The 23899-nt window shown below is 41.5% G+C and overlaps 1 non-coding gene across 1 annotated transcript; it reads right to left on the bottom strand.

Annotated features, from left to right (window-relative positions):
* Positions 1–23472: 23472 nt before the first annotated feature.
* Positions 23473–23658, bottom strand: LOC115851142 (U2 spliceosomal RNA). The gene has a single exon (XR_004038639.1). It is a non-coding gene; the product is annotated as a U2 spliceosomal RNA (small nuclear RNA).
* Positions 23659–23899: the final 241 nt, after the last annotated feature.

The raw sequence follows: 23899 nt of genomic DNA, 5'->3' as shown, positions 1-23899 counted from the left end.
TACAGATATAAAATACTTTTCTTATACTTCTCCAATTCTCTTTCCAGCAACATGGTCAAGCACCTTAAGTATTCTAATAGTTATTCTTCATTTTTTTTTTTTAATAGAGACATCTCTCCTGGATCCTTCCATCCTTCAGTTTCTACCTGAACTGGTTTGTCTCTAGAACCGGTTTGTCACCTTAGTACATTTCTTCATCACCCTTCTAGAAATTCAACTTGCCTCTTTCCTTGTTGGAATCCTTGTTTTCTCAATCAGATCTTCCTCTTGGTTTATTCCCTTCTTTTGGTAACACACATGCTCCAGAAGCTTCTTGGAAAAAGAGATACAAAGAAAGCAAAGTGTTTGAGATTTGCCTGCTTGAAAACATCTTTTTTTTTTTTTGCTACCTTCCTATTTTTATAGTTTGAGCAGAGAATCGGGTTGGAAATTTTTTCTTGCAGAATTTTGGAGACATTGCTGCATTAGCTTTTAGCTACTAGTGTTGCTGAGAGTCTAATGCCATTCTATTTCCTTGTGACCTTTCTGGAAGCTTTTAGATTCTTATTATCCCTGCTGATGGAGGATTTTACAGTGATGTGCCTTGGTATGGCTTGTTTTCATTTCTCATTCTCATTTGGACCTGTCACATTCTTTATCCTGGGATATGTTCCTGCATCGTGTCTGCGATGGTTAATTTTATGTCAGCTTGACTGGGCCACAAGGCGCCCAGATATTTGGTTAAACATTATTCTGGGTGTGCCTATGCGTGTTTCTAGACGAGATTAACATTTGAATCAGTGAGTAAAGCAAATTGCCCTCCAATGTGGGTAAGCCTCATTCAATTCATTGAAACCCTGACTAGAAAAAAAAAAGGCTGAGGAAGAGAGAATTCGCTTTCTCTGTCTGACTGTCTTCCATGTGGGAAATCAGTCTTCTCCCGCCTTTGGACTAGGCTTGAACTGGAAACATACCATTGACTTTCCTGGGTCTTCAGCTTGCTGCTTGCAGATCTGGCCTCCATAATCAAGTAAGCTGATTCCTTAAAATAAATATATTAAATTTATGTAAATATAAATATATACCCCATTGGTTTTGTTTCTCTGGAGAACCCAGACTAATATAATAGCTGACAATTTCTGCTTCTTTCTTTTATTTTCTTTCTGAAATCCCTATTAATCAGATATTGAACCTCTTGAACTGCCCTACTTTTCTTCCCTTTTCTAGTTTTTTGTTCTACTTTTCAGGGATTCTTCAACTTTGTCTTTTAACCCTTCTATTGAATTTTTTACTTAAATCAACATATTTTTAATTTCTAAAGCTTTTTGTTAATTATTCCATTGTCTCATCATTCTGTTTTTGTCTCAAGGATTTAATATCATCACTTATCTTTCAGAGGATATTAGTCATTTGTTTGAAGTTTCCTTCCGTTCCTTGTACTGTCTTTGATTTTTCTGAGTTCCTTTTTTCTGTCGTTTTTTTTTTCCTGTTTTTTTTCATGTCAGAGGCTTTCCTCAAAAAGTCTGCCAGTTCATATTAAATGTGAGGTGCTAAAAGGCTGACTGGAAGCTCTAGGAATATGAATGGGGTTTGTTGAATGGTGAGTTTTACTGTAGGTTAATCAAGTGGAACATGGACATTTTACTGGACAACGCTAAATGTCAATAGGTCTTTCTTCTTGGAAATTCTCCAAGGAAAAATTATCCAGTCTGCTAACTGAGGCATATAAACTTCCCTGCCAGCATTCTGGGGGTTGAGAAGGGGAGAAGGCCTGGATGTCACTGTGCAGTGTGTAGCCTTTCACTCAATCCCACTGTTTTCTGTCTGGTGCCTTATCCCCTTCAGTTGTGCCTGTCATCATCCCGGAGTTCACCGTCTCTTCAACATCATCTCTCCATGGATCAAACCTCCCATTTCCTGCTGAGGTTGGGGGTTTAATCACTGGACATCATGGGGGTGGGGTAGAAGTTCAAGGGGTCTACTTGCTCCTTATGCAAACTCTCAGCTAATTTTCCTATGTTCATCTCACATCTTGCCCCTCCTGAAAGTACATGGTGTCTCTAATTCTGAGTCTCTCAGGTGTTCTGGGCCATGAATCAGTTTGCTTCTCATTGGAAACTACCTCTGCAGAAACATAAGCTTCAGTTTTCCCTATTCTGGTAACTCAGTTACCACTTATTCTCCACTTTTAACCTTCCAAAGTTTTGTCGATGTCTCTAATCCTCTATGGTGCTCTCTCTCATCTATTGGCCCTGTATTATCTCTGTATGTCTTTACTCTCATTTGGGTGAGGTTTTAGGAGAAAGCATAGATGAACACAAAACACATGTTGCAATAGATACACAAGAATCCTTTACAATACATTAAGTATAGAGAACAAAATGTGAACGCATCATTCTCCCAAGCCCTCCATTCTCCCAAGGCAGTCCCTGTCTGTGATTTGGTACACACACACTCCCCAAGCTATTCTTGATTATTACAGATATACAGACTATTTGATTCTATATTTTTTTGTCTGGTCTTGGTTTTGTCACTTAACAAAATGTCTTGGAGCTCTTTCCATATTAATATCTACAGACCTATCTCATTCTTTTTAATAACTATATCATATTCAATAGTATAAATTTATCATAAGTTATTTAACCATTTAACCACTCTCTTTTTTAAACTTTATACACATACACAGACATATATATACACATATATATCTTCTTGAAAAGTAAGTAAATTAGGTGACTAGAATTGCATAAATATCAAATAATCACATATATGTAAGGAAGAGATCAAAAGGACAATGTTATATACCTAGAAATCTTCATGGTTATATCTAATAGTGGATGAACAGAGCCATCTCCAATGCCTCTACAATCTGAGATATTAGGATTCACCTCCAGCTAAAGATGCACCATAGTTCAACATAGAGAATCCTAAAGATGCTACCAGAAAACTACTAGAGCTAATCAATGAATTTGGTAAAGTTGCAGGATCCAAAATTAATGCACAGAAATCACTTGCATTCCTATACACTAATGATGAAAAATCTGAAAGTGAAATTAAGAAAACACTCCCATTTACCATTGCAACAAAAAGAATAAAATATCTAGGAATGAACCTACCTAAGGAGACAAAAGACTTGTATGCAGAAAATTATAAGACACTGATGAAAGAAATTAAAGATGATACAAATAGATGGAGAGATATACCATGTTCTTGGATTGGAAGAATCAACATTGTGAAAATGACTCTACTACCCAAAGCAATCTACAGATTCAACGCAATCCCTATCAAACTACCAATGGCATTTTACAGAACTAGAACAAAAATCTCACAATTTGTATGGAAACACAAAAGACCCCGAATAGCAAAAGCAATGTTGAGAAAGAAAAATGGAGCTGGAGGAATCAGGCTCCCTGATTTCAGACTATACTACAAAGCTACAGTAATCAAGACAGTATGGTACTGGCACAAAAACAGAAATATAGATCAATGGAACAGGATAGAAAGCCCAGAGATAAACCCATGCACATATGGTCACCTTATCTTTGATAAAGGAGGCAAGAATATACAGTAGAGAAAAGACAGCCTCTTCAATAAGTGGTGCTGGGAAAACTGGACAGCTACATGTAAAAGAATGAAATTAGAACACTCCCTAACACCATACACAAAAATGAACTCAAAATGGATTAAAGACCTAAATGTAAGGCCAGACACTATTAAACTCTTAGAGGAAAACATAGGCAGAATACTCAATGACATAAATCACAACAAGATCCTTTTTGACCCACCTCCTAGAGAAATGGATATAAAAATAAGCAAATGGGACCTAATGAAACTTAAAAGCTTTTGCACAGCAAAGGAAACCATAAACAAGATGAAAAGACAACCCTCAGAATGGGAGAAAATATTTGCAAATGAAGCAACTGACAAAGGATTAATCTCCAAAATTCACAAGCAGCTCATGCAGCTCAATATCAAAAAACAAACAACACAATCCAAAAATGGGCAGAAGATCTAAATAGACATTTCTCCAAAGAAGACATACAGATTGCCAACAAACACATGAAAAGATGCTCAACATCATTAATCATTAGAGAAATGCAAGTCAAAACTACAATGAGATATCATCTCACACCAGTCAGAATGGCCATCATCAAAAAATCTACAAACAGTAAATGCTGGAGAGGGTGTGGAGACAAGGGAACCCTCTTGCTCTGTTGGTGGGAATGTAAATTGATACTGCCACTATGGAGAACAGTATGGAGGTTCCTTAAAAAACTAAAATAAACCTACCATATGACCCAGCAATCCCACTACTGGGCATATACCCTGAGAAAACCATAATTCAAAAAGAGTCATGTACTACAATGTTCATTGCAGCTCTATTTACGATAGCCAGGAGATGGAAGCAACCTAAGTGTCCATCAACAGATGAATGGATAAAGAAGATGTGGCACATATATACAATGGAATATTACTCAGCCATAAAAAGAAACAAAATTGAGTTATTTGTAGTGAGGTGGATGGACTTAGAGTCTGTCATACAGAGTGAAGTAAGTCAGAAAGAGAAAAACAAATACCGTATGCTAACACATATATATGGAATCTAAGAAAAAAAATGGTCATGAAGAACCTAGGGGCCAGACGGCAATAAAGATGCAGACCTACTAGAGAATGGACTTGAGGATATGGGGAGGGCAAAGGGTAAGCTGGGACAAAGTGAGAGAGTGGCATGAACGTATATACTCTACCAAATGTAAATTAGATAGCTAGTGGGAAGCAGCCGCATAGCACAGGGAGATCAGCTCGATGCTTTGTGTCCCCCTAGAGGCCTGGATAGAGAGTGTGGGAGAGAGGGAGACGCAAGAGGGAGGAGATATGGGGATATATGTATATGTATAACTGATTTGCTTTGTTATAAAGCAGAAACTATCATAATTAAGCTAAAGCATTCTTGAAGCTATGCAAGCCCATAGACATAAAGCTATGTTAATCAATAACTCCATGGGGGACTTCCTTGGCGGTACAGTGGTTAAGAATCCACCTGCCCAGCTTCCTTGCTGGTGCAGTGGTTAAGAATCCACCTGTCAGTGCAGGGAACACAGGTTCCAGCCCTGGTCCGGGAAGATCCCACATGCCACGGAGCAACAAAGCCCATGCACCACAACAGCTGAGCCTGCACTCTAGAGCCCACGAGCCACAACTACTGAGCCCGCATGCCTAGAGCCCGTGCTCCACAACAAGAGAAGCCACGGCAGTGAGAAGCCCATGCACCGCAACAAAGAGTAGCCCTGTTCGCCACAACTAGAGAAAGCTCGCGCTTACTAATGAAGACCCAATGCAGCCAAAAATAAATTTAAAAAACAACAACAACAACAAAAAAGAATCTGCCTGCCAATGCAGGGGACACGGGTTCAAGCACTGGTCCGGGAAGATCCCACATGCCGCGGAGCAACTAAGCCCGTGCGCCACAACTACAACTTGTTGCGGAGCCCGTGTGCTCCGCAACAAGAGAAGCCACTGCAATAAGAAGCCTGCACACCACAACTAAGAGTAGCCCCTGCTCACCGTAGCTAGAGAAAGCCTGCGTGCAGCAACGAAGACCCAATGCAGCCAAAAAGAAATAAATTTATTAAAAAAAATAATAACTCTATGGTTCAATTTACAATTTATCTTTTTGCAAAACATGTGATGTATTCTCCACTAATCAGAACCACTTTGTGTCAGAGTCCTGACAGGAAACAGATGGCACTTTCAAGTGGGGAACTGAGGCAAATTTAATGAAGGGACCATTTTCAGGGTGTGAGGGTTAAGCGAGAACAGAAAGGGATGGTGAGCTTTCTGAGGCTTGCAACACAGAGAACCATGACCCCCTTTAGGCCCCAAGATCAGGGAAGAGAGCAGTTACTGGGCCCAGGGAGTATCTCTAGCTGTAAGAGAGGGCACCTACAGGAGCCGCGGCTTGACAGAGGGACACAGCCAACCTTCCGCAACCAGAAAGGGAGGAGCTGGAGGAAAACACCTGACCTCACTCTTCATCTTGTATTTTTCTTTGCTGAATCTGGCACCCCCAGGTGAGGAGAAGAGTAGAGAGTCAATCTGGAGGGACAAATGGAAACTACTTCTCTTATATGAAGAGGTACCTCAGTGTCCTACTTGCTCTTTATTAGCCATGTCTGTGGACCTCAGGGTAAAGCCATTCACCAAGAACCACAGATAATGTATTTATCCAATCACAGTAATGAATTAATTAAATCTGCTCTGAAAATTGCCCACACATTGGCTTATAATTCCAATTATATAGAAAAGAGACTACATAGAAGAAGAGTCAATAAAAATGAAAAGGTAAACTTTGGACGGAAAACCATCTGTTTTTGTGCCTGAACTGTGCAGGCACAAATGAGTGCATGTAAAACTGATGGACGTGGAATGGCTGTGGACTGGACCAAGGTCAATCTCCTGGTTTTGATATTGCACTGTAGTTATGTAAGATGTCAGCATTGGAGTAACTGGGTGAAGGGTACCAGGATTTCTCTGTACTATTTTTGCAACTTTCTGTGAATCTATAATTATCACCCCCACACAAAAAAATCTTTTAAAGGTTACGTACCGAGTTATTCCATTTATTTGATATATTTTTTTAAATAATTTATTTGATATATATTTTTAAAATAAATTTATTCATTTTAGGCTGTGTTGGGTCTTCGTTGCTGCTGTGCTTTCTCTAGTTGCAGCGAGCAGGGGCTACTCTTTGTTGTGGTGTGTGGTCTTCTCATTGTGGTGGCTTCTCTTGTTGCAGAGCACGGGCTCTAGGTGCGCGGGCTTCAGTAGTTGCAACACGTGGGCTCGCTAGTTGTGGTGCACGGGCTTAGTTGCTCCGCGGCATGTGGGATCTTCCTATGCCAGGGCTCAAACCCACGTCCCCTGCATTGGCAGGCAGATTCTCAACCACTGAGCCACCAGGGAAGCCCCTATTTGATATTCTTGAAAGGACAAAAGTATAGCAACAGAGAACAGATCATTGGTTGCCAGGGGCAGGGAAGGATGTGACTACAAAAGAGTAGCTCACAGAGATTTGTGGGGTGATGGGACACTTTCGTATCCTGATTGTGGTTGTGGTTAAGTGAATCTATACATGTGTTAAAGCTCATAGAACTGTATACCAAGAAAATGTCAATTTTACTGTATAATAATTATTTTTAAAACTTGTCATTCTCTTTTTTAAAATTTATTTATTTATTTATTTATTTTTGGCTACATTGGGTCTTTGTTGCTGCACACGGGCTTTCTCTAGTTGTGGCGAGCAGGGGCTACTCTTCGTTACAGTCTGTGGGCTTCTCGTTGCGGTGACTTCTCTTGTTGCAGAGCACAGGCTTTAGGCGCAGGGCTTCAGTAGTTGTGGCGCACGGGCTTAGTTGCTCTGTGGCATGTGGGATCTTCCCAGACCAGGCCTCAAACCTGTGTCCCCTGCATTAGCAGGCGGATTCTTAACCACTGCGCCACCAGGGAAGCCCAAACTTGTCATTATCTTAAATATTCTTTGAAAACTGTTGAAAGCTTTGGAATCAGTCAGACTTTCACTTAAATTCTGGGCTAGGGAATTCCCTGGCAGTCCAGTGGTTAGCACTCTGCTCTCTCACTGCTAAGGGCCTGGGTTCCCTCCCTGGTCAGGGAACTAAGATCCTGCAAGCCATGAGACAGGACCAAAAAAAAAAAAAAAAAAGTTAGGTCTCAGTTATCCTATCTATAAAATAATAATAACAGTATCCATCTAATGATAATGTATGTAAAGGTCTTAGCACATTGCCTAGCACTGAGTAAATAGCATCACTTATTTTAATAATTTTTTTTTATTTTGAGAATTCAGTCTGTAAGGACATTCAGAATAAGGAAAAGGGCTTACTGGATGTCTCTAATGGAAAACTGCATTGTCTAGAGCATACCCTTTGCTTTGTCGGATTCTAGCCTTTTCCTGACTTTGAGCTATTTCATAACTCTGAATTTGTAGATATTTGGTAGCAATGCAAAATAATTTTTATCTAGTGTCATACAAATAAATTCTGTGGTGGAATTATGGCATGGTGGTTTAATCTGACTACTCCACATCCCTCAACTGCCCTGCTCCACATCCCCGTGAAAATTCCAGTTTTGTGTCCCTTTGTAAATTCATTTCAACATTTCTTTATTCCATAGAAAATTGTGGTTCTTTTGACTTCTCCTTTGAACCAGTTATAATGTAATTCCAGTTTCTTCATTGAATAATGAGTAAGTAAAATCTTTAACATGTGTTCATTTTACATCTGCATGAGAGTCATGATTTTACCTTTTGGGGGAAATCTACCCTTTAACAATTTTATAGCTGGAAAATGCTCAGAGGCAATGGGAAATTGTAATAAAAGCACTATGCACAGCATCTTAGATGCTAAGTCATTTTGGCTATTTTGAATTATCTGGAATTTTAGTGTCTTTTAAATAAATAATCCTGATAATCAAATAAAGTTTTTGTTACCCTTGTTAATAGTGCTTTGAACAGAGTAAGTCCTTAATTAAGATTTGCTAAATGAATCAATTGAATTGTTATTTTATCTGAGATTTCTCCAGCAGATGGAAAAACAGACTTTAACTTTTGACTTCACGGGCTGAGGCAAAGATTCCCAATGCTCTTCATTACTTATTTATAGTTGTTTCAAATTTTATCAGTCTAGAGGGGCTAGATTGTAACGAATAGCTCCCAAACCTCAGTGGTTTAACATAAAAAAAGTGGGGGCTTCCCTGGTGGCACAGTGGTTGGGACTCCGCCTGCCGATGCAGGAGACACGGGTTCGTGCCCCGGTCCGGGAAGATCCCCCATGCCGCGGAGCGGCTGGGCCCGTGAGCCATGGCCGCTGAGCCTGCGCGTCCGGAGCCTGTGTTCCGCAACGGGAGAGGCCACAACAGTGAGAGGCCCGCGTACCGCAAGAAAAAAAAAAGTTAATTTTTCACTGTTCATTGCAGTGAGGGAGGGTCTTTTAATCATTGCCACGCGAGGACCCAGGCTGTGGAGGATCTATGCTAACATCTACTACTACAACCACTGCAGCAGCGGGATGGGGATCTGAGGCATCACACGCGGGTTTTTAAAGTTTTCCCTGAGAAATGATACACGTCACCTCTCAAGTTCCTTTGGCCAAAGCAAATCGCGTGGTCTCACCTTAATTCTAAAGGGGCAGGGAATTACAGCCCCTACCATGTGCCAGGAGGAAAAAAATCCCAAAACAGCAGTAATGAATCCCACATCAGTACACTCAGAGATAAAATGAACACAGAAGGATGGGGTGCCCAGCAACAGACTTCTAATAATTTTTAATGTAAACTGTGGGGATGTTAGAAATTTACTCGACATCTTCCCCCTGCATGAAAACGTTCCCCTGCCACTGCCCCACAAGAAATCATTCTTTGCAAATTTTGTTGTTGTTGTCAGAGTTTACAGAAAAGGAAGAAAACTTTCCTTTTTATTACCACTACCAGAAAATCACTGAAGTCCCTGGTAGAGGTGAAGAGAGCCTGGGGGCACTAATCTAAGAAAAGGAATAGTCTAAATGTCTAAGGGAAAACTGAATGCTCAGAGAGAATCAAAATGAAATTTCAAGTGAAAAGCAAAGGAGGAGTGAAAAAATAGAGTTCTTATTGGATAAAAGTAGAAGATTTTTTTTTAAATAGATCTTCATTGGAGTATAATTGCTTCACAATACTGTGTTAGTTTCTATTGTACAACAAAGCGAATCAGCCCTATGCGTACACGTGTCCCCATATCCCCTCCCTCTTGAGCCTCCCTCCCACCCTCCCCATCCCACCCCTCTAGGTCATAGCAAAGCACCAAACCAATCTCCCTGTGCTGTGCTGCTGCTTCCCACCAGCCAGATAGATGGGCCTGAGAAAGTGTTTACCTGATTATCCACCATGGGGGTGGCTGGCTACAGAGCTCTGGTTGATTTTTGTGTACTCTTTGGTGAAGAAAGAATAATTATGCCCTGGCACAATTTAAAAACAGGAAGAATGAAGGTTTTAAATCACTGTTTTATTGAAGGAAAAGCGTAGCCTGCACCAGAGGACTCAAAAAACCCAGGAAGTGAAGTGTAGCCAACGACTGGCTGGAGGCAAGGAGCGGGTCGGTTCTATACCTGGATCCAGACCAAGTCTGTTTCAAGTTTATTTGACTGAGAATTTCACTTTGAAAAGAGTACTTCACTGGGACCTTTGGGAGCTGTCAAACTCTGCCCCAGGGGAGAAGATTAACGGCTCTGTGGACCAGCAGGGAGAAGCCTAGTAAATCAGAGGCCCCTTGTCTGTGGGTCTGTGGTTTACAGGTGGCAACATAACAGGCTGTGCCTCTCCACGGGCGCCTCAGGGACTTCACAGTTTATGGGTCAGAACTTACCATGGGGATGGAAGGGAGCATCTGAATCTGTTCTCCAAACTGCTGATTGAAAAATGGGCTTGAATGAGCCTACAAAAGAAAAGTTTCCTTGAATTATCTATCTTCTGGAAGGATCCCCAGGAAGCTGGTAACAGTGGTGGCCTCTGAGGAGGGGACCAGCCCTTTTGTGTCTCACGCGGGGGCGGTCAAGCGTAGCGGTTAAGAGCGTGACCCTGGAAGCTTTGGTCTGTCCTTTAGTGGCTGTGTGGGTTTTCAACCTAAATGGTCTTGGCTGTAAAATGGGGATTATAATAAGGATTAAATGAGTTAATTATTCGGAAAGTGGAACAATGAACATAGTGCTATACACCTATTGGCTTTTCTTATCCCATGTATTTGCATATATATACACCTATTGAAAAATTTTTTTTAATTTTATGTTTTTATTGAAGTATAGTTGATTTACAGTGTTGTGCCATGAAAAAATTTAATTTTATATTTTTATAAAGCATTAGAAATATTTCTACAGTGCAAATAATTGTCTCCTAATCTGCTTTCTGTGATTTTATTTTTATAAATGAAATTTTCTTACAATTAGACACAACTCTAGTGCCCCTTCCTCCCTCTATCTCCCTTCTTTGCATTTCTTTTCCATGATTCTGTCCTGCACACAGCTGTGTGGTGACCTGGAAGTGTGAGGGGTCATTTCCATCAGTGGTCCCCAGAGCCCAGTTCTCTGGTGATCACCTGATTGCTCCCCAGAGAGCTTATCAATAGCAGAGGAAATGAAATAATATTTACTACCCCTCACGCAGTCCCCAAAGAGGGAATGATGCTCTCTTCCTCCATTTTATTTTGCAATTAGGAAAAGCAAGGGAATGCCTTCTAAAAGTGATGTGTAAGGGCATGGATGTTCAGCGAGAATTACCACCATCCAGTTTTTATTTTTTAAAAATTTCAAATATACAAAAAGGTAGAGAGAATGGTATAATGAACGCTTGTCATATCCAGCACCCAGGTTTAACAATGTTAACTCTGCCATATTTGCTCCTTTTTTCTCTTAGTTGTTTTAAACAAAATTATAGAGCATGACTTTTTTCCCTCTTTTGTAAATACAGCTTTATTGAGGTGTAAGTCACATGCCATACAATTCACCCATTTAAAGTGCACAATTCAATGTTTTTTACTATATTCACAGATATGTGCCACCCATCACCACAATCAATTTAAGAACATTTTCATCATCGCAAAAGGAAATCTTGAATCCTTAAGCCGTTAACCCCACTTCCATCCACATGCCCAGCCCTAGGCAACCACTAATCTACCTTCCATCTTTTTAAATACATTTGCCTATTCTAGACATTATAGGTAAGAGGAATCATACAATATGTAGCCTTTTATGACTGGCTTCTTTCATTTAGCATAATATTTTCAAGGTTCAACCATGTTGTGGCACTAGTCAATACTTTATGTCTGAATAATATCCCATCATATAGATATTCCATATTTTATTTATCCATTCATTAGTTGATAGACATTTAAGTTGTTCCCTTTTTTTTTTTTTTTTTTTTTTTTGCCGTACGCGGGCCTCTCACTGTTATGGCCTCTCCCATTGCGGAGCACAGGCTCCGGACATGCAGGCTCAGCGGCCATGGCTCACGGGCCCAGCTGCTCCGCGGCATGTGGGATCCTCCCGGAGCGGGGCACGAACCCGCGTCCCCTGCATCGGCAGGCGGACTCCCAACCACTGCGCCACCAGGGAAGCCCCTAAGTTGTTCCCATTTTTGACTACTATAAGGCTGCTATGAACATCGGCCTACAAGTAACCTGATATTTTATCCCTAATTTTTTTATATTCATGTCTAAGAGATAAGGACATTTTCCCACATAGCCACAATGTCATCCAAATCAGCAATCCTCTAATAACCCAATCAAGATACAAATTTCTGGGGACTTCCCTGGCGGTCCAGTGGTTAAGACTCCATGCAATACAGGAGGCACAATTCAGGTTGGGGTTTCATCTTTCCCCAGGTGGTATCCAAGTTCCTGGGGGTTTATAGAGTGTGGATGTGTATAGACGGGTGGGTCTTGGGTGCCTGGACAGTCATCTCTCCATGACATCCACTGAAGCATTCCCATGGCCCTCTGTCCACTCAGTCCATGCAGATCAGCACTAGATCAGATTCCCCTCAGTCTGAATCTGTTTCCACATCAGGTCCAACTGCTCGCTGCTCAAAAATCAATACTCAAGAGGAAAATGTTGGTAGAGAGGAAAGATCCTTCTAATCAGAACACTGGCAATCTGGGGAGATGGTGGACTCAATGTCCCCCAAAAACCACCTCTGAAGATTCTGCTCAGCCGTGAAAGTTTTTCAGGGGAAAAAAGGAAGTACTCTCAGTTAATCATTGAGATAGGGGTTCAGAGTCGTCACCATCCCCCACTGTGTGCAGGCTGATGTGCAGGCTTGTCCACTCCTCGTGAGTTTTCTTTAGATGCTATCTTGTTCACACAGTTTGTTCTTGAGATTACTGAAGGGGAATCTAGGGATGAGATCTGGTCATCTGTTAATTATTTATTTTTCATTTCTACTTCTTTGATCTGCAGAAAGAACCAACAGGTTAGGCAAGGTATTGTGTGATCAAAAGATTTGAAAGTTGTGCTAGGGCCAGAGATGAGTAGATCATGGGGGTGCCTTGTTTAAGGTTAGCGACAAGACAAAAGGGGCCTCCTGCAGAGAACTTTTTCCTGCAAAGAGCTATGTCCTGCCAACAGCTGCTTACCAAACAAGATCTCCTTAGGTCACCTGGCTTTTTGGTCCTTGTCTATGATATTCTTGAGCACACAGGAAACATTTTATGTCTCCAGTCCTCAGCTGTGGGATTAGGCAGTCCATGGGACCATTTTCCATCTGATTGTCCAGACCCGCCCATGCTGTCTAGCGTGGTCTCCAGCCACAGGTGGCTGCTGAACTTTTTCTTTTTTTAAATTGGAATCACACATTTCTATTTCATAGATTATTTTAAAGCAGAGCAAATATCAAAAGATACATTTGAGCCTGATGGTTCTTCTCTGAAAATCGTTACTATACATTTGCATTTCCTTAAGTACTGATTCCTTTTCTTTTTTTAATTAAATTTTTTATTGGAGTATAGTTGATTTATAATGTTGTGTTAGTTTCTGCTGTACAGCAAAGTGAATCAGTTATACATATACATATATCCACTCTTTTTTAGATCCTTTTCCCATATAGGTCATTACAGAGTATTGAATAGAATTCCTTGTGCTATTCAGTAGGTTCTTATTAGTTATGTATTCTATATATAGCAGTGTGTATATGTCAATCCCAATCTCCCAATTTATCCCGCCTCCCCTGCCCCCCCGCTTATCCCCTGGTAACCACAAGTTTGTTTTTACATCTGTGACTCAACTTCTGTTTTGTAAATAGGTTCATTTGTACCATTTCTTTAGATTCCACATATAAGTGATATCATATGATATTTGTCTTTCTCTGTCTGACACTTAATTGAAATATGGCTACTCCAAACTGGGGTGTGCTGTAACTATAAAATACACACTAGATTTCAAAAACTTAGTACAGAAAAATGCAAAACATCTCATTAATAATTTCTCTATCAATTACATGTTAAAATGATGATATTTGGATATGCTGGTATAAATAAAATATTTAAAATTAATTTTACCCATTTCTTCTTACTCTCTTTAATGTGGCTACTTACTAGAACACTCAAAATTACATACATAGCTCAATATATTTCTGTCGGACAGTGTGCTGGTCTAGATTTTCCATGTGGCCATTTCCCCCCTACTATGCCACTTCCTCTTCTCTGCCACGAGGCAGGGGGCTTCTGATGTTCTACCTACTCCACAAACTCTACTCAGGAATGGGGTTCAGCAGGGTGGGAGATAGCACCCAGGCCCCTTTCTCAGGAACACTCGCCGGTATCTTACTTGTTTCCTTTTCCTCAACTTTCCTTTCTCCTCCCAATTAGACCATATTTAGTCAGGGAGGAGGTAATACAGCTTTTCCGCCTGTCTTCCAAAACTGTTGTTTATACCCCACCTGAGTATTTGAAAGTCAAAAGCCAAGAATGCAACTCTGGTTCTACTGTGTTATTCTTACCTGGAGGCAGTCTGGGCATGAAACACTCTCACTACTGCCGGAATGGGGGAGTCATTACAGAGAAGCAGGAAATACTGGAAATTAAAACTGCATTAGTTACTCTACCAAAGCATTACCCATCATTCTAGAAACACGTGTTGCACAGTGATTATGTCAAATGCCATGCTAGGATTTGGGAATACTGGGATGAAGGAGACCTAGGCCCTACTGTCAAAGAGGACAGACCTAGTTGGTGATTTAAGTATATAATCCTTAGGTGCAGTGAAATTTTAGAGGTACTGCAGCTGAAGTATCTGTTCAGGACACAACGGGGCACAAGAAAAGGGCTGACTGGCCAATTCTGCTGCACAGTAAGGGCAGAGCACCCAGTAAATGCAAGCCAAAGCACTATGGGAATCAAACAGCTTGTTATGGACTCTTCAGGCCTCAGGAAAGTCACTTTCTGAGCCTTGGTTTCCTCATCTGAGAATAATATAATATGGATGATTTTGACCATTTCCTCTCTCTTAACGCACTGTTGTAAAGGAGAAATATTCATTAAATAAATATACCAAAATCTTAGCATGGCTTGGCATTGGGTGGGGGGATTATGGGTGACTATTATTTTGTACTTAATATTCTGTATTACCCAACTTTATATAATAAACAAGTATTGGGCTTCACTGGTGGCGCAGTGGTTGAGAGTCCGCCTGCCGATGCAGGGGACACGGGTTCGTGCCCCGGTCCGGGAAGATCCCACATGCCGCGGAGCGGCTGGGCCCGTGAGCCATGGCCGCTGAGCCTGCGCGTCCAGAGCCTGTGCTCTGCAGCGGGAGAGGCCACAACAGTGAGAGGCCCGTGTACCACAAAAAAACAAAAAACAAGTATTACTTTTATAATCCGTTTAAAAAAGAACAATTTTATTTTAAATTTTGCCTTTGCTGCCAAACTTTTTGAACTAATGGTCTATACTGGCTCCCTGCACTTCCTCCCCTTCCACTGAATCCAGCCATTGTAATCTGGCTTCCACCCCCTCATCAAAAGGTCTCCAGTGGCCTCCCACTTGCCAAGGCCAATGACCTCTTTTCAACCCTTGTCCAACTTGACTTCTCCACATCATTAACACAGCTCCTTAACCTTTCTGAAAATCATTGTTTAAATTATAGAAAGAATGGACCTGTACTACAAAAAACAAAACAAACTATCACCTACAGTGTCACCACCATAATATAACCAAGGTCACTTTGGTATATTTCCTGCTAGTCTTTTTACTTAAGTATTTTTTTACATCATTATGGCATGAATGTAAATCCATTTTTGAATTTACCACCTCTTTCTTGAAACTCTCCTTATTTCCACAAAACAACTGTTTCCTGGGTTTTCAATAATTTACTCATCTCTTAAACTTGTACACTAATGCACTACTTTGCATAAAATTTTCTAAAGTGCTTGTTAAAGTGCAGGTCCCTGGACCCCACTCTACCCCCTCACAAATACTCTATTTCATTAGGATTGGTTTGGACCCAAGAGCCTATGTTTCTATTTTTAGTTTTTTAAGGAACCTCCATACTGTTCTCCATAGTGGCTGTATCAATTTACATTCCCACCAACAGTGCAAAAGGGTTCCATTTTCTCCACACCCTCTCCAGCATTTATTGTTCGTAGATATTTTGATGATGCCCATTCTGACCGGTGTGAAGTGATACCTCATTGTAGTTTTGATTTGCATTTCTCTAATAGTTAGTGATGTTGAGCATGTTCTCATGTGCCTCTTGGCCACCTGTATGTCTTCTTTGGAGAAATGTCTATTTAGGTCTTCTGCCCATTTTTTAATTGAGTTGTTTGGTTTTTTGATATTCAGCTCCCTGGGCTGTTTGTATATTTTGGAGGTTAATCCTTTGTCCACTGCTTCATTTGCAAATATTTTCTCCCCTTTTGAGGGTTGTCTTCTCATCTTGTTTATGGTTTTCTTTGCTGTGCAAAAGCTTTTAAGTTTCATTAAGTCCCATTTTTTATTTTTGGTTTTATTTTCATTACCCTAGGAGGTAGATCAAAAAAGATCTTGCTGTGGTTTGTGTTAAAGAGTGTTTTTCCTATGTTTTCCTCTAAGAGTTTTATAGTGTCTGGTCTTATGTTTAAGTTTTTAATCCATTTGGAGTTTATTTTTGTGTATGGTGTTAGGGAGTGTTCTAATTTCATTCTTTTACATGTAGCTGTCCAGTTTTCCCAGCACCATTTATTGAAGAGGCTGTCTTTTCTCCCTTGTTTGTTCTTGCCTCGTTTGTCATAAATTAGGTGACCATATGTGTGTGGGTTTATCTCTGGGTTTTCTATCCTGTACCATTGATCTATATTTCTGTTTTTGTGCCAGTACCATTTTGTGCCAGTCTTGATTACTGTAGCTTTGTAGTATAGTCTGAAATCAGGGAGCCTGATTCCTCCAGCTCTGTTTTCCTTTTTCAAGATTGCTTTGGCTATTCGGGGTCTTTTGTGTTTCCACACAAATTGTAAAATTTTTGATCTAATTCTGTGAAGAATGCCATTGATAGTTAAGACCCAGCAATCCCACTACTGGGCATATACCCTGAGAAAACGATAATTCAAAAGGACACATGTACCCCAATGTTCATTGCAGCACTGTTTACAATAGCCAGGACATGGAAACAACCTAAATGTCCAATGATAGATGAATGGATAAAGAAGATGTGGTACATATATACAAAGGAATATTACTCAGCCATAAAAAGGAATGAAATTGGGTCATTTATAAAGATGTGGATGGACCTAGAGTCTGTCATACAGAATGAAGTTAGCCAGAAAGAGAAAAATGGTACAGATGAACCTATTTGTAGGAAAGGAATAGAGACACAGATGTAGAGAATGGACATGTGGACACAGTGGGGGAAGGGGAGAGTGGGACGAATTGGGAGATTAGGTTTGACATAAATACACTACCATGTGTAAAATAGCTAGTGGGAACTTGCTGTATAGCACAGCGAGCTCAGCTTGGTGCTTTGTGACGACCTAGGTGGATGGGATGGGGCGGGGAGGGAGGTCCAAGAGGGAGGGGATATATGTATACATGTAGCTGATTCACTGCATTGTACAGCAGAAACTAACACAACATTGTAAAGCAATTATACTCCAATTTAAAAAACCCAAAAAACAAAAACCAAGAGCCGGTGTTTCCTGCTTTCTATAGCAAGTGGTCCAGAGATCCTACTGAGAAACACTGCTGCAGACTCACCCCTCCACAGCAAACAGCTAACCAACCAACTGAAGACCAAAAGCAACTTTGGAAACGCAAACCAGTGCTTCCTAATCATCAGATTCTCTAGGGGTTGGGTTTGAGTGTCTGTCTATTTTTTAAGCCCTTCTTGTGATTCTAATGAGCCACGGCCTTACCTACAACTACGTTATTCTATTTGCATTTCCCACTCTCAAGTCTCATATCTTTGCCTGCACCGTTCCCTTGGCCTGGATTTCCATTCCTACTCACACTCATCCTTGAAGTCCCGCTCAAAAGTGGCCTCCTCTGAAAACTTCACAGAGGCTTCTTTTCCGTCTCCTCTGTCTTTCTTGCCCACTCACAAATTAGAGTTAGTCCTTTAAATGTCTGTGACTTTAGGCTGGGCAACAAGCTACTTGAGAGCAAGTATAGTGGATGTATTAGTTACCTACTCCTGAGTAACAAATTTCCTCAAAACTTACTGGTTTAAAACAACAGTAAACATTTATTGTCTCACAGATCTCATAACATCTGCAGTTCAGGAATTCAGAAGCAGCTTAGCTGGGTAGTTCGGGCTTGATTCTCTCATGAAGTTGCAGTCAAGGTGTAGGCCAGGGCTGTAGTCGTCTGAAGGTTTGACCAGGGCTGGAAAATCCACTTTCCAGATGGCACACTTAAGTGGCTAGCAAGTTGGTACCAGCTATTGACAGAGGGCCTCTGTTACTCTTCATGTGGATCTCGTCATAAGGCTGCTTGGGCATCCTCACAACATGGTGGCTGGCTTCCTTCAGAGCAGGTATTCTAAGAGAGAGCAAGATGAAGTCTACAATGTCTTTTATGACCTAGCTGTGAAGGTCACACACCATCACTTCTGTAGGATTCTGTTGGTCACACATGATACAATGTAGAAGATTATGCAAGGATATAAAAATACCAGGAAGTGAGGATCATTTGGGGTCATCTTTGAGGCTGGCTACCACAGAGAATATCTATTATTTTTGTCTATCAGTCACCCTTTGCTCTGTGTGGGAAACACATTTCATGTTATACAACCAGGTTGAACCTTCCTCATCTGAGGGGGAAGTATGTAACCTAAGCCTGGCCAATTTGAATGTTCCATTCGTCTGGTCAGAGTGGTCAGTTAAACAGGCATGTGATCAACTAGAGATAATCAGAATCTTTCTGAATTTTGATATGTGGATTCTGAGGGAGAGAGGATCTCTATTCTGCTATTTTGAGCTCTAAGAATGATCTTAGAAGATCATTCTTAAGAAGCTGGAACTTCTTAAGGCCATTTGTTCAGGTCATATTGGAGGAAGCTATCTTTAGTAAGAGAAAATGAGGTCAGCACACAAAGAGAGGCAAAGACGAGTGGAGATGAATAGAGAAAAAGGAGTCCTGATGAAATCATTTGAGCTCCCTTGATCCAGGCATGCCTGAATTTACACACAGACTTTTCAGTTACATGAGTCAATAAATTTCCTTTTTTGTTTAAGCTAGTTTAAGTTGGATTCCTATCACCTGCAACCAAAACAACTCCAACGGATCCGCAGGGTCTGTATCTTATTCCTCCTGAGTTTTCAGCATTGGGTTCCAAGTACTCAACTCAAGTTGGATGAATACATTAACTATTTATTATATGTTTACATAAAAGTAATCTGATACATGCAAACATTGGGAATTTTTTTAAAAAAGAATTGGCAACTTACCAAGTAAGTAACAGTTATGAGAACACTAAAAATTCTAGAACCTTTAAAAATTTGGTGATGTGGCAGCCCACAGAGCCATTATGTTAGTCTGGTGCTCAGTTTCCTAGAGTTCTGTGTAATGTGGTTGAATGAGTGACTGACCAGCATCCTGAGAACATGCAGAGCAAGGCTGAGGAAAGGAGGACCGTGGGAGATGCACACCAGGTTGCCTCGGTGACAGGGAAATGGAAGAAGGCCCTGAATGCACCTCGCAACACTCGGGTAACACTTGGTAAAATTACGTAGTGGGAATTAGAATGAGTAAATCAGCCAAGGACATCCACAGGATGCTGGCTATGGGTGGTGGGTTTCTGGTCTCTCTAAGAACCACGCCCAGAGAGGAACTTGCAAAAGCAAGATGCAAGACCAGATTTATACCTGCAGGTAAAGAGTTCACCAAATGACTGTGCTAGTAATCAGATTATCCCAACTCTTGCCCTGGTTGAGGGAGTACAAGGAGCAGAGAAAAATATGGCTTCATGAAGGAACGTTTTGCTGTGACTTAGATGTGTGAGCGGTTGTTCTGGTGTAGGGAGACAGAAAAGGAAGGGAGCCAAATATGGGAAAGAGAAGCAAATTGTCACCTGCCTGCCTTTCTCATCAAAGTCTTCTAATACTCAGCAGCTTTGTTGCGTCTAGAAAAACTGTTACACACATCATCAACCAAGTGACAGGTCTTTATTTTTAATTCATCACCGAAGCCCTGCTGCCCAAATGATGCTTGACAGGAAAATCTCTGGTTGGTAAGGGCCTTTTCTCAAGCCAAGGAAAACCTCAGAATTCCTTAGTTTCCCCCCAGGGCTCTTAAAGCAAGTCCAGTTTTCTTTAATTCTATAAACTCCTGTGGCTCCTGGTCACTAACCGACTGCTATTTTTCAGAAAGGAAACTAGTGTCTATAACAGTAAGAGCCTGGATTCAGACTGCCTGGGTTCAAACCACAGCTTCCCCACTCACTTTGTCTGTATCATCTAGGACAAGTCATACTGTGTGCCCCAGTTTCCTTGCCAGTAAAATGGGGTTAATAATGTGATAATAGTATCTCTTTATAGAGTTATGACAAGTATTAAATGAATATATATATGGAGAGAGAGAGAGAGTTTAGAACAGTGCCTGACACGTAGTAAGCCGTTTTAAATTTTTGGATATTATTATATAGACAAAACCACATTTCTATGAAACTTCCTCAAATCTTTGTCATTGTACATAGACTTTTTTTTTCCTATTGGTCCTCTTTTTTTTTTTTTTTCATTAAATACATCTCATGAGAACTGTTTGTGGATCAAGTGTTGTCAACTGGCTTAAGCCAGTTTGGTGGCACACAATCGTCGGTGTCCTGGTGGAACCTCTGACAATTTGTCCCCTTAGAGCCTGGAGTTCCATGAACTTGTAGCTCCTGACCAGACCCATCAGGAAAACTTGAACTGGACACCACAGTGTTGTAGAGTAGGATCCAGCCACGCATCTCATCGGATCAGGTGACAGAATCCTGCACTAAGTGGCAAGCACAGGACTAAACAAACACCCGGGCCTAGAGCACTGTTCTGGGCTCACCCAAAACTTATGCCCCATTCATTTAAGGGTAAGATGCCCGTGCAGTGCACATACCTCAATAACCATCCATGTCATCAATAAATTATTAAGTTATTTCCAACATCTCTTATTGCTAAAGAATAAATTCTCTAGTGTAGGTTCAGAAACAGATAGTCAAAGGAGCTGCAGTAGCCACTATTCCAAGTCCAGGGTCCTGATTAGGGCCCTTCAGTGGTGACAAACCACCCCCTAGAGTGTATATTCCCCATTAGAGCACTGTAGTGTTCATTAACAACTCCTAGGGTTTAATAGAATATTAAAACTATTTCTTTAAAGCACACACATAGGGACTTTCCTGGTGGCGCAGTGGTTAAGAATTCACCTGCCAATGTAGGGGACACAGGTTCAAGCCCTGGTCCGGGATGATCCCACATGCCACGGAGCAACTAAACCCGGGTACCACCACTACTGAGCCTGCGCTCTAGAGCCCGCGAGCCACAAGTACTGAGCCCATGTGCCGCAGCTACTGAGCCTGCACTCTAGAGCCCACTAGCTGCAACTACTGAGCCCACACACCGCAACTACTGAAGCCCTTGCACTCTATGGCCCATGGGCTACAACTTCTGAGCCCGCATGCTGCAACTACTGAAGCCTGGGTGCCTAGAGCCCGTGCACCGCAATGAAGAGGAGCCCCCACTCACCACAACTAGAGAAAGCCTGTGTGCAGCAACGAAGACCCAGCACAGCCAAAAGTAAATAAACAAAATTTTTAAAAAATGACATCAGCTGACAAAATGCTCTCTTTGCAAGGTACTTTCACAGCTCTTGACTTTATAATCTCCGAAAAATGTGTTTTCAGCTGCGTGGGTGGGTTAGAAGTGATTCTACATGTGACTCAGACACTAACTAGACCTCCTTAATTCCAGGATTATCAGTGGGAAACAGTTTTCAAACAAACAGATTTTTGATGAAGCAAGTGGAATTTCAGAACTTGAATATCAGTGTATTGACACGGAAGATCTTTGCAACTTTTGCTGTCTATAGAAAACAACTTTGGTTGACAGTACAAAAGCCATGCAGCCAAAACGGTAGGACAGAGTTCACTGACATGTTTATTTAGGGCACACCTCACCCCTTTGCTTTTGACATTGAACCAAAAGTAGGTCACAGTAGGCAAAATATTAAAAGAAAATATAGATATTTATTTTTAGTGTCCTTGATGGTACATAGGTTTGGCACTAGTTAACTGTACAGAGGGCAGCAGGAGGACACAGATCCTTTCTGCAGGTTAAGGGAGAGAAGGAAGAAGGAAGGAAAGATTAAGAAGGGCAATTGCCGAAGACAAGCTTTGTCTAGTTTGAAGTGGATGGTGTATCACTAAAAACCTGAACCAAAGTTTTTTGGTTTGGTTTCGTTTTTCGTTGTTATGTTGTTAGGGGAAATGAAAGAACCCTGTGATTTTTTATTTTTGGCCGCATTGGGTCTTCGTTGCTGCGCGCGGGCTTTCTCTAGCTGCAGTGAGCGGGGGCTATTCTTCGTTGCGGTGCTCGGGCTCTAGATGCGCGGGCTTCAGTAGTTGTGGCACGCAGGCTCAGTAGTTGTGGCTCTCGGGCTCGGTTGCTCCGCGGCATGTGAGATCTTCCCGGACCAGGGCTCGAACCTGTATCCCCTGCATCGGCAGGCAGATTCCCAACCACTGTGCCACCAGGGAAGTCCAGAACCCTATGATTATTAAGGCGTAGCAATTCATTGGGGTGTAAACATGAAGCTGTTTAACTGCTCCCTGCCTCCTCTGGTAAAATCCCCCCTTTACTCTGGGCAGTGAACTCCCTTATCTTTATGATGTCTCCATCTAATTCCATAACTTCCCAGTCTTATCTCTAATGCCCAGCCCTATTCATATTCCAACTTCAATCTCACAAACAAAGCAATACAAAACTTCAATGTCAATCTAGTGGGAGAGGGGATGGGAGATATGTCTGCTCTCACACCCCCGTCTTCTCCCCCTTTCCCAGCAGAAGCACGCTCAGTTTGGAGGGTGAAATGAGAATCTCCTCCCTTGGCTCCTTTGGACAGGGGGCAGTAGGTGCTACCACTGAGGTTGCCGCTGCTTCTCTAACGTCAACAAATTTTCTTCCCCCTCTGGAGCTGCCTGTGTTGGCTCTCCCTAAGTCACATGTCCCGGCCCACAGTCTCCTGACAGAGGGTCTGGCTCAGGCTCAGCCTCTTCTCTCCCTCAGCCCAAATGGTCCTCTTGTCTAACATTCTCTTGGATGTGAAACTGGCAAGATGGCTCAAGCTCAGCTACTTCGTCTACTCCACTTACAGGAAATCCTATCCTTGCAGTACAAATGGTGGAAATGTAGTCTGGAGCCTCTTTAAGAGTGAATTAGAAAAAAAAAAAAAAAGTGAATTAGAACACTTCATAGGAGGCAAGGGGAACAATAGAAAACAACCTGTCATTAACTCAAAAGGAAGGCACCGTTCCTGGAAGTAATGCAATTCCAAGCTGAGGCGTGGAGCCGATTAATTAAGCTACCAATTCATCTCCTAACTCCAAACATTAATGCCCAATACACAGATAAAGAATGCATCAGGTGCTTTAATTGGTAAGACAGATACTACGTTTGATTTTAGCTCATAGACAGAGAAGAGATAACAGTTCTACTTAAGGCACACCCGTTCCCTTTCACACTTGTGGTGGAAGCTGATACCTTCAGAGCCCCCCCTCTCCAGTGCACCAAATCTTACCCTGATATTGCTCTAACCTGATATAATGCTCCTGAAGAAACATCTTCCTCACTGAAAATCAGTTTTGATGTCTTGTTCCTGAGACCGTCTCCAAACACCTCCCTTATTTACTTACTCACTAAACTTAATTGATCAACTCCATCTTCT

This window comes from Globicephala melas, chromosome 7 (assembly GCF_963455315.2).
Source record: "Globicephala melas chromosome 7, mGloMel1.2, whole genome shotgun sequence".
NCBI lineage: Eukaryota > Metazoa > Chordata > Mammalia > Artiodactyla > Delphinidae > Globicephala > Globicephala melas.
Note: the sequence above shows the minus strand (reverse complement) of the source record. Positions and strands in the feature narration are given on the sequence as shown.